At 34.5% G+C, this 14653-nt stretch overlaps 2 long non-coding RNA genes across 2 annotated transcripts; one reads left to right on the plus strand and one right to left on the minus strand.

Moving 5' to 3' along the window:
* Positions 1-1566: 1566 nt before the first annotated feature.
* LOC126980077 (uncharacterized) lies at positions 1567-2769 on the minus strand. Its single transcript, XR_007732954.1, has 2 exons — positions 2254-2769; positions 1567-1957 (listed from the first exon to the last, which is right to left on the minus strand). It is a non-coding gene; the product is annotated as an uncharacterized LOC126980077 (long non-coding RNA).
* A 9619-nt stretch (positions 2770-12388) lies between these two features.
* On the plus strand, positions 12389-14052 carry LOC126980047 (uncharacterized). Its single transcript, XR_007732948.1, has 2 exons — positions 12389-12825; positions 13478-14052. It is a non-coding gene; the product is annotated as an uncharacterized LOC126980047 (long non-coding RNA).
* The last annotated feature ends 601 nt before the right edge of the window (positions 14053-14653 follow it).

Raw genomic sequence — 14653 nt, forward strand, 5'->3', positions numbered from 1 at the left:
AAAACAAAATAAGATACAATTTAAACAAATTGTTAACCCTATTTCCTAATTCTCATTATTTGACATGTAATGATAATATATTATCTAATAAAATACAGATAATAGACATTAATAATATAATTAATTATAAAAAATGTAAGGTTTTGACATCTGATAGGTTACACCTATCTTATTTCTATAAAAGACAGATAGCAAAATCGCTATCATATTATTTATATCATAACACAGCCAACTATTTGGCAACCCCTGCTTCTTTTGAGCAGTTTAGTTGTAGGTCGATAAGCACTGCTTATATTGAGCAGTGTGATAACTTTGTGGACTCCGCTTCTATTGAGCAGTGTACAAATTTAAGCAAAGTTTTGGAATATTTTCCAAAAAATTAAACAATAAGACAATAGGGGACTCCTCTAGCAGTGTAAAAACACAATGTAATATAACAAGTACTAGAATAAGTAATAATTGTAAAATTGCAAACCTGATGCACCAAAACATGCAAGGATTATTAGGTAAAGAACTTGAACTGGAGTTATTTATAAATCATAAAGATATACATATTTTATGTTTAACAGAGCACTGTCTCAGAAAATATGAGCTCATCTTTAACTTCAGTGGTCATCAGGTGGCAAGTGCGTTTAGCAGAGAAAAAGCTACATGTGGCGGCTCTCTTATTCTTGTAAGTAAATTCAAAGAACGAGAAGATATTGTGGGCCTCTCTGTTGAATGTACAATTGAAATAGCCTGTGCAGAGCTCGATCGCGCCATTGTTGTTAGTATATACAGACCCCCAGATGCAGTATATGAATTATTTGAAAGTGTATTGGAGGAGGTTTTATTAAAATTATCTGAGTCTAAGAAGTATATCATGATATGTGGTGATTTTAATATTTATTTATTAGAAAAATCCACGACCAGTATTAGATTCAGATCTTTATTCAAATCAAATGATTTAACCAATATTTTCTTAGAGCCTACTAGAGTAACTGGCACCTCCAAAAGCTATATTGATAACATATTTACCAATTATAAACCCATTTCTCAGGCAATAATTAACAAACTGAGTTCAGACCACTTTGCTCAGTTAGCCTCTTTTAATATTGAGGTCAATAAATGTACTAAAATTAATTTTACGTTTGTTCCTGTGAATAATAGGCGAATGGAGAAATATAGAGGCAATGTGTCAGTTAAACTCTCTAATTTGGATTTATTCAAATATAATATTAATCCCACTGAAATGTATGATAATATGTCATTTAAAATAATTAAAAGAGAGTTTGCTTCTATATTTACTTCTAAGACAGTTAAATTAGGTGGTCTCCTGTCATTTAATGATTGGGCAACAGCTGGCATTCATAGGAGCAGACAAAGGCTATATGAACTATATAGTGAGAGATCATTGTTTAATCATGATGCATCTTTTCTCGAGTTTGTTAAAAAATACTCTAAATTATTTAAATGTTCTATTGCAAAGTCTATGCATATCAGACAAATAATTAAAAATGCACCAAATAAAATAAATATGACTTGGAATGTTATTAACTGGGAATCTGGAAGATTGAAAGACCGCAACATTGAATATAATCTATAATAAACAATACAATAATTCAATCTCAGCAGGAAGTTGCTACTGCTTTTGAGATGTTTCTTCTAAGATTCCAGTTTCTATCACAAACTATCGTAGAGGTCTTACTAATAGAAGAAATTAGTGACTTTTGGTTACTATGACTACAAAGCAGTTATTACGTTGTCATGCTTATAAAAGGTTATAATTAATTTATAAAATTGTTTTCTTATATTAAATAATGGTGAATGCACTGATTTGCTCATAGTCTACTGCTGATACTCTGCTCTATCTCATATAACACAAACACTCTTGTCTCCTCCACCAGTGTTGTTGAGTCACTTCTTCTAGAAAATGTTATAGGATGTCAACAAAGTTTCAATTTTAGTTTTGTTAGCCCTGGAGAAATAATTAAAACTTTTAAATCTCTAGACATGAAAAAAACTGCTGATATATGGGGCATTTCTGTTAAAATAATAAGTTCAATAATTGATGTCATAGCACCATATCTTGCAATAGTCTTTAATAATTGTATTAATCATGGCGTGTTTCCTGACCTTCTGAAACATAGAAAAATTACACCAATATTTAAATCGGGAGGCTCTTCTGACCCGAATGACTATCGTCCTGTGCCGGTTTTGCCGACCCTTAGTAAAATTTTTGAAAAAATAATTTAAAGTCATATGCTTACTTACTTTAACTCTCATAAGTTACTTCATTTGAAACAATTTGGCGTTACTAGGGAATGTTCAACAACGGATGCAGGTGTTGAGCTTATCAAGAATATTTTTGATGCCTGGGAGGAATCGCAGAATGCTCTTAGCATATTCTGTGATTTATCTAAGGCTTTTGATTGTGTTCAACATTCAACGCTGGTCAGGAAGCTATGTCACTATGGCATAAAGGGAACTGCGCTCGATCTTCTGATTTCATATCTAAACAATAGAATTCAGAAGGTCGACGTGAAGGTACCACAAGGGTTTATTCTCGGACCGTTCCTCTTCCTTATCTATATAAATGATCTTCCCAATCTTATAGAGAAAAAACATAAGGTAGTATTGTTTGCGGACGGCACTTCACTGATTTTCAAAGTGAAAAGAAACCAAGCTATGTATGACGAAGTGAACGATATTCTATCTGACATCGTGTACTGGTTTATCGCTAATAACCTATTGTTAAATAGCAAGAAAACGAAATATATAAAATTTACCGTACCAAATGTCAAAAATGTTGATGCAAGTGTTTTGTTAAACGGAGAGGTGATAAAATCGGTGGAATCTGCTAAATTTCTTGGCATTACTCTGGATTACAAATTACAATGGAGCCCCCATATTGAAGAATTGGCGAACAGACTTAGTTCTGCAGCATAAAAAAAAAGAGTAGACAAAGGTTAAAAAGAGTAGACAATTAACTGACTAGATACGGCGCGACTTGTATACTTTAGTTACTTCCATAGTATTATGTCCTATGGTATATTGCTGTGGGGCAGCTCTGCCGATATTAATACAATATTTGTGCTGCAGAAGAGGGCTATTCGTATTTATATATGTACCTATACAAAAAATGCCACTAGGGCCGAACTTCACACGACTTTGATCCAACATTTCAACAATTTCAACCTACCTTCCAAACTTCATGTTAACAATAATTAAAACATTCCCATACATAATTTCATCCCTTATTTAACCACCTTTAAGGGGAGATTTTCCAAAATAACGTATTGGTACAGATTTTCATTATATAAAGCGAGTAACCTAAATTTACTTTTATATAATCTTCCAACTCCCATTTCACCCCGTTTGAGATGGGGGATTAGCATAGGATCCTTTCTTCTTACACTTGCTCCCTAGAATGAACCTACATTTCAAATTTCAAGTTGAAATAACGACAACTACAACTTTTCAATACAAACTTAGCCTCCCTATTTTACCACATTCAAAAGGAATGGCAATCAAATAATATCAAAACGAAGCAAACAATTAAAACTAGATTATCACTCGGATTTACTTTATTTCGTAAACATAATTATTATGAAGATTATAAGTAACACGATTGAAATTGGTTTTATTATTTTGCAACATTCTTTGAAATAATATTATATTAAACATTTCAATTGAAGAAATTGTAGCCCGAGTAAATATTACACAGGCTAGCGAAACTAAGAAAAAAGTGATTCACTCGAATAAATGAAACGTGCAGTCACTGACAGATTGAAAGATGAGACGGCTATGTAACTGTTCGCTTTCAAATTTAGCCGGTTAGTAGGTACTTCGTGACCAATCGCGATATTGTATTACTACTATTAAAACTTATGTCAAATGACCGCACGTTTCAAAATAAAAAAAAGGATTGTGTAGTTTTAAGAAACCACGGTAAAAGTGAAACTTTTTTTCACATTATTGACATGAGACAAAAATTTTTGGAATAATATAAAAATAATAAAAAATAAAATAAAAATAAAAAAGCCTTTTATTTCTTACAGCTTATAAAACATGAAGTTATATTAGATTAAGTTAGTTTACCTACATACGATAATTAGTTTTGTTAGTAATTAACTTTGGTTCCTAAAATTTACTTGTGTTAGTTTTTCCTTAATCCTATATTATTATTCTTCATTCTGTAAGAACTCCTCTGTAGGTGAAGGCCTCCTCCAAAGATAGCCAGTCCTCTCTAGATTGGGCTACTTGAATCCAGTTGGGGCCAGCTGTTTTTGGATGTCATCTTCCCAACTAGCTACAGGTTTACCTCTCTTTCTTTTTCCCTGTCGACCCGCCCATGTGGTCACCGTTTTCGTCCATCGTCTACGTGAGACGCGCCACATGTCCGGCCCACCTCCATTTTAGTGACCGAGCGTGTTCTAATCCATCTCTTGCCTTGGTTATGTTTCTAATTTTGGTGTGCCTTATTTTTTCCATTTTCTAATATTTAGCATACTGCGTTCTATACCTACCCCGCTGACATGCAATTATTTTGTCCTTTGTTTTTTTGTTGACTTTCCATGTTTGGCAAGCATACGTGAGCCATGGTATTAGGCACGTGTTTAGTACTTTGGTTTTAATTTTGATCGGCATGCTGCTTTTGAATAAGGCCCTCAGAGCCCAGTATTTGTTCCAGCTAAGCTTTGTCCTGCGTTCAACTTCTTGATCGTTACTACTGTGGTGTAAGCTAATTTGTTTACCCAGGTATATGTAGCTATCTGTATATTTAAGAGGCTCGGTACCAACCTATACTGCTCTCTTTTCACTGTTAGTCATCAGCATTGTTTTGGACAAGTTCATTTCCAAAACTACTAGTTTACTGGCATTATTAAGTGAGTTTATCATATATTCGATTTCTTGTCCTGTTTCAGATAATAGAACTAAGTCATCTGCAAACCTTAGGTGACTTCTCTCTATCTTTAATCTTAATACCTCGGCCTTTCCAATTGAGTTGACTAACTATTGATTCCAGTGTTGCTAGAAACAGCAATGGTGGCCCTGTCTTACTCCTCTTTTTATCGGGAACCAAGGCCCAGCTGTCTCTAGTTTGATTCTGCTCTTGCTGTTATTATATAGCCTTGATTACAGAAATGTATTCTTTTTCTATCCCTTGTGTTGTTAGGCTTTCCCATATGCTTTTATATAACACGCAATCAAATGCTTTACTGTAATCAATGTATGCAATGTAGAGTGGTCTTTTTTCTCTCGATATTTCTCAATCAGAAGTTCCAATGTGTGTATGTGGTCGATCGTTGAGTATCCTTTTCTAAACCCAGCTTGCTCGACAGGTTGACGCGCTTCTAATGTTGAGTATATTCTCTTATTTACTATTGATGAGAAGAGCTTGTAGATGCTAGGTAGCAGGATTATTGGTCTGTAGTTACCTATATCAATGGGGTCACCTTTTTTGTAGATAAGGATAATGTCAGATTCTGACCACTGGATGGGTGTTTCTCCAGTTTCAAGAATGAGGTTAAACAGGTCGGTCAGGTGAATTATAAGAGTTGCTGAATCGGTTTTTAGTATCTCATTCGTGATGCCATCAGAGCCTGGGCTTTTCTCTTGTTTAAGATTTTTGTTGCTGTTAGGACTTCGCTTATTTCAATCAGAGGTATAAGTGGATTTCTATTGTTACGAATACGGTATTGATCTCTTCCAACCATGCTTGTTGTTTCTCTGGTGCTGTATAATTTTTTATAAAATTGTGTTGCTACAGTGATGATGTCTTTACGGTTGTTGTGTATACGTGTTATTTTTCCTTTTCAATATATTCCCCCTTAACACGAATACATTTTTGGGATCTGGCATATAACTTATTAATACCGTCGAAAAAATAGGTTTTGTCTTGGGCGTCAAAATACGCCGAAATCGCCGACTTGACTTCATCATCGTCTCTAAATTTTTTTCCACGCAGCTCTTTCTTCATCTTTGGGAATAAATAAAAATCGCTAGGGGCCAGGTCTGGACTGTAGGGTGGATGGCGTAGTTGTTCAAAACCGCATCGATGAATGGCAGCCGTCGCAACATGACTCGTGTGAACGGGCGCGTTGTCGTGCAAAAGGAGTACACCTTTTGTCAGTTTTCCTCTTCTTTTTTCTTTAATAGCTTCTTTTAATCGGTCCAATAGGGAAGCGTAGTACTCTCCCGTTATAGAAACACCACGTTCTTTATAATCGATCAAAAGAATACCTTCAGTATCCCAAAAAATAGTCGCCATGATCTTTCCGGCCGATTGCGACACTTTAAATTTTTTTGGGGGTGGTGTGCCTTTTTTGTGCCACTGCATCGACTCCTGCTTTGACTCAGGCTCATAGTGGTGAACCCAAGTTTCATCACCGGTTACAATTCGGGCCATAATTTCTTCCCTAACTTCTCCACAGCGGTCCAAATACTCGCGGGAACAGTTGACGCGCTCACGTTTTTGCAGCGGCGTGAGCATTCTCGGGACCCACCTTGAACACACTTTACTCATGCCAAGATGTTGATGAAGAATATTTAAAATTGTGGTTTCTGATACTCCAACTGATGCTGCAAGTTGTTTCTTCTTCAACCTTCCGTCTTCCAATACAAGTTTTTCAACTTTTTCAATGATTTCCGGCGTAGTGGCCTCAATGGGCCGTCCAGGTCGAGGATCATCTTCAATTGACTCCCTTCCTTGCTTGAAAAGGCCGTGCCATTTGTAAATCATGGTTTTACCAGGAGCAGAGTCTCCGTAAACAGCTAACATCTCTTGCAAAATAGTTTGAGGCGTTTTTCCTTGTTTGGTGAGGAACTTTACGACGGCGCGATGTTCAATTTTCTCCATAGTGGCTAGTTTGTTCCCGATTTACTTGTTCACTCGTTTGTAACTCGAAAGCTAATGACCCAATTAGGCTAGAAATTGGCATATATAGTAATTATGAGTTACTCAAGTAGCGGCTACCTGGAGGAGCGACCTCACCCCCGCCAACCCCGCCATTCCGCGAACTTTTTGACCGCCCCTCGTATTTTTGCCCTGCTTCAAACCTTCGATCCATGTTTTATGTGTTCGCAGCTCTTTATAAGCTTTCTTTGTGCCTCCGGTTTCAATTATGTGTTTTTCCATAGTGTTATATCTGTGGTTTGAGTAATCATTCCTAATATACTTATAAGCTTGGAAAGGGCAGAGATCTCATTTTTAGTTGCTTGTGATTTGGGTTTTGTCTTCTGACATTCCTTCCGTCTCTCCATAATCTGTAACGTGCGCTTTGACCGAATTTTATGTTCTTTTTTGAATTGCTTGTAGGCTTCTTTGATGATGATGATGGCTTTGACAATATAGTCATAATAGCTTTGGACTGTTTTATTTAACGGTGCTTTCAGTGTCTTATTTATGCATTCGTTGAATTTAGAGGTATCTTCTTCTCATTGTATTTTGTTCGGCTTTTCTTTGACTGTACATGTAATATCGTTACTCTGACGGGCCTATGGTCTGAGGGGAAGTTTATATTCAGTACTTCTATATTTTGAAATAACTGGGGACGGTTTGATAGAACAAGATCGATTTTATTTTTGTATTTTTTATCAGGTGAAAGCCATGTCCATCAGCGTTTTAATTTTTTCTTATAAAATGTATTTACTATTGACAGCTTGTTTTCCATAGTAAATTCTATCAATCGCTGTCCCCTTTTATTCCTCTCGCCATATCCGTTCGGTTGCGTCACTAGATATTCTTCCTTTTTTGGTTTACCAATTTTCGCGTTCCAGTCTCCCATCAGTATGAAATCTTTATCTGATATTTCAATCGCTTTGTTTAGTGTACAGTAGAAATTGTCAATCTCGTCTTTGTTAGCTTTTTCAGTAGGGGCATAAACGTGTATAATTGACAATCGCGTATCTTCGAATACCAAGTTTAAAATAGCAACTCTTTCTGATAGGCCAATGTAGCTCCCTATTTTGTTTTTGTGGCATTTTTTATTATATAGCCTACACCATACAAGCCAGGCGTTTGTCCCGTGTAGCATAATATAAAATTGTAATACTCTTCTATTCTGTCTCCCATGCGTCTAGTGTCAGACAGTCCTATTATGTCATATTTGATGTTTGATAAGGATTCATTTAATTCAATTAAGCGTTCGTATGTTGAGAGTGTTTTAACATTATATGTTAAAATGTAGAATTTTCCAGATGTTCTAGTCTTAGTTGTGGTGCTGTAGGCAGTTTAGGTATTTTGGTTGCTAATTTAATTTTGTTTTTTTTCTTTAATTTTGTTTGATCCTTTGGAGGGTTTTGGTCATAGTCTTCCACGGTGACCAGCCGGCTTGGAAGATGTGTATTATTTTTTGATATTATTTCCTTTATATTTTCCGTCTGAGAGGGGTGCTGTAGTTGCTAATATTTTTCATTGTTATTGTCCCTTTTTCCGGGTGCGCTATTTGGGGTTTTGGTAGTCAGAAAGATCAGGATCCCTGGTTTTCCGACTTCCTCTGACAGACTAGACGATCTTTTATATTTCGTCTGGGAATCGGTATTTTGAGTCTTGTTCTTCTTGCTAGTCAACGTTCTAATTTCGTTATGCCCGGTGAGGTTGGTTTCAGGAGACGTTGAAAGCATTCTTTTATTTTTGGCTGTTGAGTTATTTTTGTCTCGTATTTTTAGTTTCTCATATATATGCGTAGCGTAGCGTTTTGCTTCTTTAGTTAATTATTGGTGGCAGGAGAGGTAGAATAGTCTCTTATGCGTTTTTCACTTCCAGTCATACTTTTCTTGACTATAAGTTTGTCATAGCTTAGGTCGGCGTAGTTGCCATTATTCCTTTCCTCCTAAAGCTTTGGGTGTAATTCTCTTCTCTTATCTAAGACTTCTTTTGGATAATCTTCGGAAATATGTATGTCTTTCAACTTTTTCTTGTCTTTCAGAATATCACGTTTCTGCCAATTGTTTACAAATGAAACTAATACTGGCTTTTCCTTCTTATTTTTACTATTTGGTTTCCCTATCCTTCGTGCTAAATTAAAGTCTTTGAGGTTGGGAGAAATATCGAGATCACTACTTATTTTTTCTTTCAAATTTTTTACAGGTTCAGACAAAGATTATTCGATTTCTTTTAGACCATATCTGATTAAAGTGTTTGGTCTATTGCCTCTTTCCAATGAACAAATTTTATCTTTTAAGTATTTATAGTAGGTGTGGAATGACTGGTTTTTGAATGGTCGTGTGTAGAATCCTTAAGATAGGTTCTTTTGTCTATGATTTCTGTAAGTCAAATGTCAAGTGTCAAGCAAACTGTCGCATAAATGACAATATGCTGTGACTGTACTACAAAAAACACAATAATTGTAGTAATAATTGGCAGATTAACTTACGAGTTCAATTATTTATTTCACTAATTCAGTGTGCAGTCATTGACCGATTGAAAGATAACGGCTATGTAACTGTTCGCTTTCAAATTTAGCCGGATAGTACTTCGTGGCCTATCGTATTACTACTATTTACAACTCATGTCAAATGACCGCACGTTTGATATTAAAAAAAAGGATTGTGTAGTTTTATGAAACCACGGTAAAAGTGAAACGTTTTTTCACATTATAGACATGGGACAAAAAATTTTGGAATAATATTCCATTAAGGGTAGGTATATAAATCGCTTTATTAATCTTAATTTTATACTTGTAAAATTGGAATGAAAATAATAAAAGTAGACTATGTCTCCAACTAACATTTATATTTTATTTAGATTACTAGCAGACCCAGACTTCGTACTGCTTCAATCGATAAATAAAATACTTAAACTTTTGCATAAAATAAACTTAAAACAAACAAAAGGTTTTCTAACGAATGAAATTTTATTATTATTTTCGATTTATTACACACGATATTCCTAAGTTACATAGACACACACAGTTATGATACAGTCTGTTAATCAATTCAAAGCTTACTGATACATTGTCGCGCTGAAAAGCACGTTTTTATTAAGTATTGTTTTATTTTCCTCGCTAGAGAGCTCCGATAATAAACGTGTCCGATCTCTGCTGAATTCAAAGTACTATAGTGTATAGAGAGAACCGCGGCCTCCGACGCGCTATTTATAGGCACGCTCCCGCCACCCCGGCTGGCCGGAACCCCCGCAAACGCTACGTCCCACAATTTTTAAATCTGAAATATCTTCGAAAATATTCATTTAAATCATATGCTGTAAAGTGCCATATAGATCTATATTAAATCAACAATGTATTTAATTAAATATAATAAGATAAGGATTAATGCTGTATGGGTTAAAATCGCTTTGAAAATCAGCCATTATTTGTCGTAAGAAGTAAATGACAAAAAAATGTAATTGTGGGGATATCCTTAAGAGATAGACATATACCATAGCGGAGTTTTCTGTAGACCTTTTGTGTACAATACTTTTTATATTATTTTGATATATCTCGTAGGGTTCAGCCTGCGTTTGCAATGTAAGCGGAAACAATGTAATTATTTACGACATCACATTAGAAACCTCAAAAATAACAGTATTTCTCCACTATTTAATGGATGTTATTATACATATAAACCTTCCTCTTCAATCACTCTATCTATTTAAAAAAAACGCATCAAATTCCGTTGCGTAGTTTTAAAGATTTAAGCATACATAATATAGGGACAGAGAAAGCGACTTTGTTTTATACGATGTAGTGATATTCACATATTAAAACAATATTTGGTAAGGTAAGGTAGTCTATACACTAACGGTCAGCTGCTTTGAACTATAGGCGCCGCCCAACCGTCACGCGACATGCAACACACAGACGAAAAAGTATGAGACGATGTAATAAAAGTGTCACTTTAATAAATTTAAATTTATGCTTAGGCAGTCTCGCCTCTTATTACGTAGTATTTACATCCTCTTTGATATTATATTCTTTGAGCTGTATGGTCTATGACCTTTGCCCGGACGAAAGTCGGAACATAATATTATAAAAAAACATTAGTTCTAATTCTAGTTTCTACCTATTGTTTCAAAATTTTCTTCGACTACAAATTTTCTCGAATTTGAATTGCACAAACAAGATGATAACTCGATCTCTTGTCCAGCGAGCCATATTGTTAAAAAACCTGAGAAATGTTTCGCAAAATTTAAAACAGATACGAAATTCAGGGCATGGGTAAGAAACTACATGATCGTTATGTCACAAATAAAATTTCTTTAGTTGAAATTTCTAATTAACTATATTGCTTGCTATTTATTCATGAACCTGGTAAATTATTTATTAGGTTCTGTTGATATTTTCTTAGTTTTGAATTTTTTTCAGTGTTTGGTCCTACAGAGTGCCACCTCCTTTACCGTCAAAAAAATCTCTAGTTGTGACCGAGGTTCTAGGTGGACTTGTGTGGTTTTGGATATTTTATCATCTTGCTACTGAACCAGAGCATGTATATGTAAGTAATCATCAAACGTTTATTATTAATTCTAGAAAATTATGCTTAAAATCATAAACAAAGTGCTCAAATGCATATTAGTGCATATTCCAGAATGAGTCTTAATACGTATTACACAAGCATAATATTAAAACTTGCAGGGGATAGCATTAATTGAAAAAGGTTGACAATTTTTTTCATATAATTTAGAAATTTTATCTAAGATCATATGAAAATGTGTCTGAAGAAGGGCTATACCATCCCTGAAGAAATCTATGCCTTATTTTAAAGAAAAGTGCAGGGTTCTAAGGATTATCGAAATAAATGCACAGTAGGAAGATAAAAGGCATAACTGAATGATATTTTTATTTTAAAACATCTATTTTCACATTTTGAGAAGGGTATAAGGGAGTCGGCCAATTATATTATGATTTGTTTTTTAATACATAAAAATAAAAAAAGCTCCATCCACTTATGATATTTCTCTGATGACATAATTTAGCTAAAATATATGAATAAATCTTTAAATATTTTTTTAAATACTGGTTGTGTGCATGACACATACACAACTGTGGCGGAAGACCAAAAATAATGCTGGCCAGATTCCTGTTGAAGGACTAAAATTCCTGGCAAATCAGGTGAAAGCCTGGCATATTATAGTAAAACTAGTCTGAAGCTACAAATTCTTGCTGATTGTGTATTGCATATATGCAATATTCATATTATACTTGCAAATGTCAATTTATTGTGTAGATGTGAATGAAATTCTCTGTATACCTTATACCACATAAAATTAGTAAAACACTTTTATCACTAGAACATTATAATGATGTGGCATCAGTTATAGTCATAGAGATCTAAACCACTAGCAAGTAAGTAATGATTTATTATTAATCTTTATAAATATTAATAATTATTATATTATGTTAGTATCAGTAAAACCTTACATTTTTTTGTAACTTTATTGAGTAAGAAAAATGTGCAAAGGTTGTTTAACACATTCAATGCCACCACGATTTTCTAATACTTCCCAGCGATGCCGCCCTATAAAAAACGCAAACATGCTAGGTGTGCTCGCGGCACTGCAGGATGGAATTACGTAGCACGCTAGGCGTGTTCACCGGCACTGTTAAGAGGTAAAATCAAAGAAAGCGTTATTTCGGCTTCAACCGTGTTTATTGATCAGTCTTTCTCGAGTTACTGAAGAGATATTTTGTTTTTAGCAGTGTTTGTGCTTTTGAAAGTTAAATTATGGCAGTTAGTAGATTCCAAGGTAAGTATTTATCGTAATTTGATCAGTGAATTTCAACCTTTGGTTACTTATTTATGATTTTTTAGGGAAAACAAAATATGTGCAAGAAACAGTGGAATATGATGATGATGCGACGCAAGCAGATAGCCCACCCTCACAAAAACGCCCAAAAGTAGGAGGTGAGCCAATAACATATTTCTCTTATCTTGTCTTAAAACTTTTAGTGCACTTATTGTGACGTAGTGGATTAGTGTTAAATTGTAAATCATTCGGTCGGTACCTGGTACCTACTTTATGATATGCAGGTACCTATAGATAGCACATTATATTGTAAATATTAACGTATTTCATAAGGTTTTTGAAGCAGCACCGCAAGTAATTAACCGCATCAATTTTACACAAAAGAATTAAGGAACAAAAAGATTCTTAAAAAACCGACGATTGTGTTTGAAAACATTATTTGCACTGTTATATATTATCGCTAATAACACAATAAACAAGCCGTGCTGACTGCTGACGCATCTATTGTTTTACAAATAGGCTGATAACATTTCAACTCCAGATGTTTAAAACGTTACAGGAATCTGTCTACAATTCTAAGAAGTTTAGATTTTAATTTGGAGACAGTAAATGTTTTGAACTTATTGTTTATTAAATACTAGCTTTTGCCTGCGACTTCGTCCGCATAGAATAGTTAATGTCGTTACGTTACGTTAGTATATTTTTGGTTTTTTCGCCTAATTGTTTTTTTTTTAATAAAAATGACATTTATTAAAAGTTATAGCCACTTTATACGACTTTAAATAATTGTTGATCATTATTTGCTTTCAGAATACATCGCGAACGCATCAAGCTCACCGAACTCATCGCAAGATATATTTACAGAACTACAAGATGTACCTTACTCCCAAAAATGGACATATTCGCAACAAATGGATGAATATGACAAAAAGGATGTAAACACCATGACTGACGGAAGACCAACAATTACTAAATATAAAGAAATTGGTACCATGACTGAACCAGGGTTGACTTGTAACAACAATACTAATATTGAAATTCGATGCAATGAATATTTCGGAAGTGTTGTAGCATGCGAGCTAGCAAATAATCACGGTCGCGTTCGTTACGATAAAATGAAAGCTATCATTGATATTTTTAAAGAAAAGTGAGAAATTAGTTGCCTTGATTGTTTAAAAGGTTTCTATGATTCTCTTGAGGAAAGAAATTGAGTTCCTAAGGGTTGTGATTTCAATTGAAATAATAATAGTGATTTGAGAAATCAACGTCTTTATTAAAGCACTTATTGTGTGTACAATATTATAGTTACTACTTATGTTAAAGATAAATGTTAAAAAATCAACGTAATTAGACCAACAATATTATACAATAATTATCAATAGAAATTGTCCTTTTCTTTGATCAAATGCACATTGGAAAAATTTTTTTTTTGATAAGTGGAGTACAACTCTTACTTAATCAGTAGGTATCTATGAATAAGTTTAGTACCACTTAATATTTGTGATACGGTCTGAAACATTCCATGCACAAGCCTGGCTGTTGCGGACAGGTGTCGCAACCAAATAGCGACATTACTCTTCCTTTTTTTGTTCTCCAGCAATGTACGCATCTTTTTCGTTTGGTTTTTCCGTGATAATTTTTTTCCAATTTCATCAAGCAATGTACCTGTCTATGTAATGGGATTTGTTGTTCCCGTTCTATGTAGGGTTCCACGATGGATTTTATGACGCTTAATCGGAAATCATATAAGCTTAATTTTCGAGTTGAATACTCATTGTACAGGAAATAAGAGTTGATCATGACGATCTGCATGATGTGAATGATAACTTTTTTATACCACCGCAACCAATCACAAAAGTAACACTAGTCGGGGTCTTTGCAAGAGTAATCACAAGGTCCAATAACACAAGCGGGGGTCTATGCAAGAGAAATCACAAGGTCCAATAACACTAGCCGGGGTCTTTGCAAAAGCAATCACAGGGTCCA

This window comes from Leptidea sinapis, chromosome 1 (genome assembly GCF_905404315.1).
Source record: "Leptidea sinapis chromosome 1, ilLepSina1.1, whole genome shotgun sequence".
Lineage (NCBI taxonomy): Eukaryota > Metazoa > Arthropoda > Insecta > Lepidoptera > Pieridae > Leptidea > Leptidea sinapis.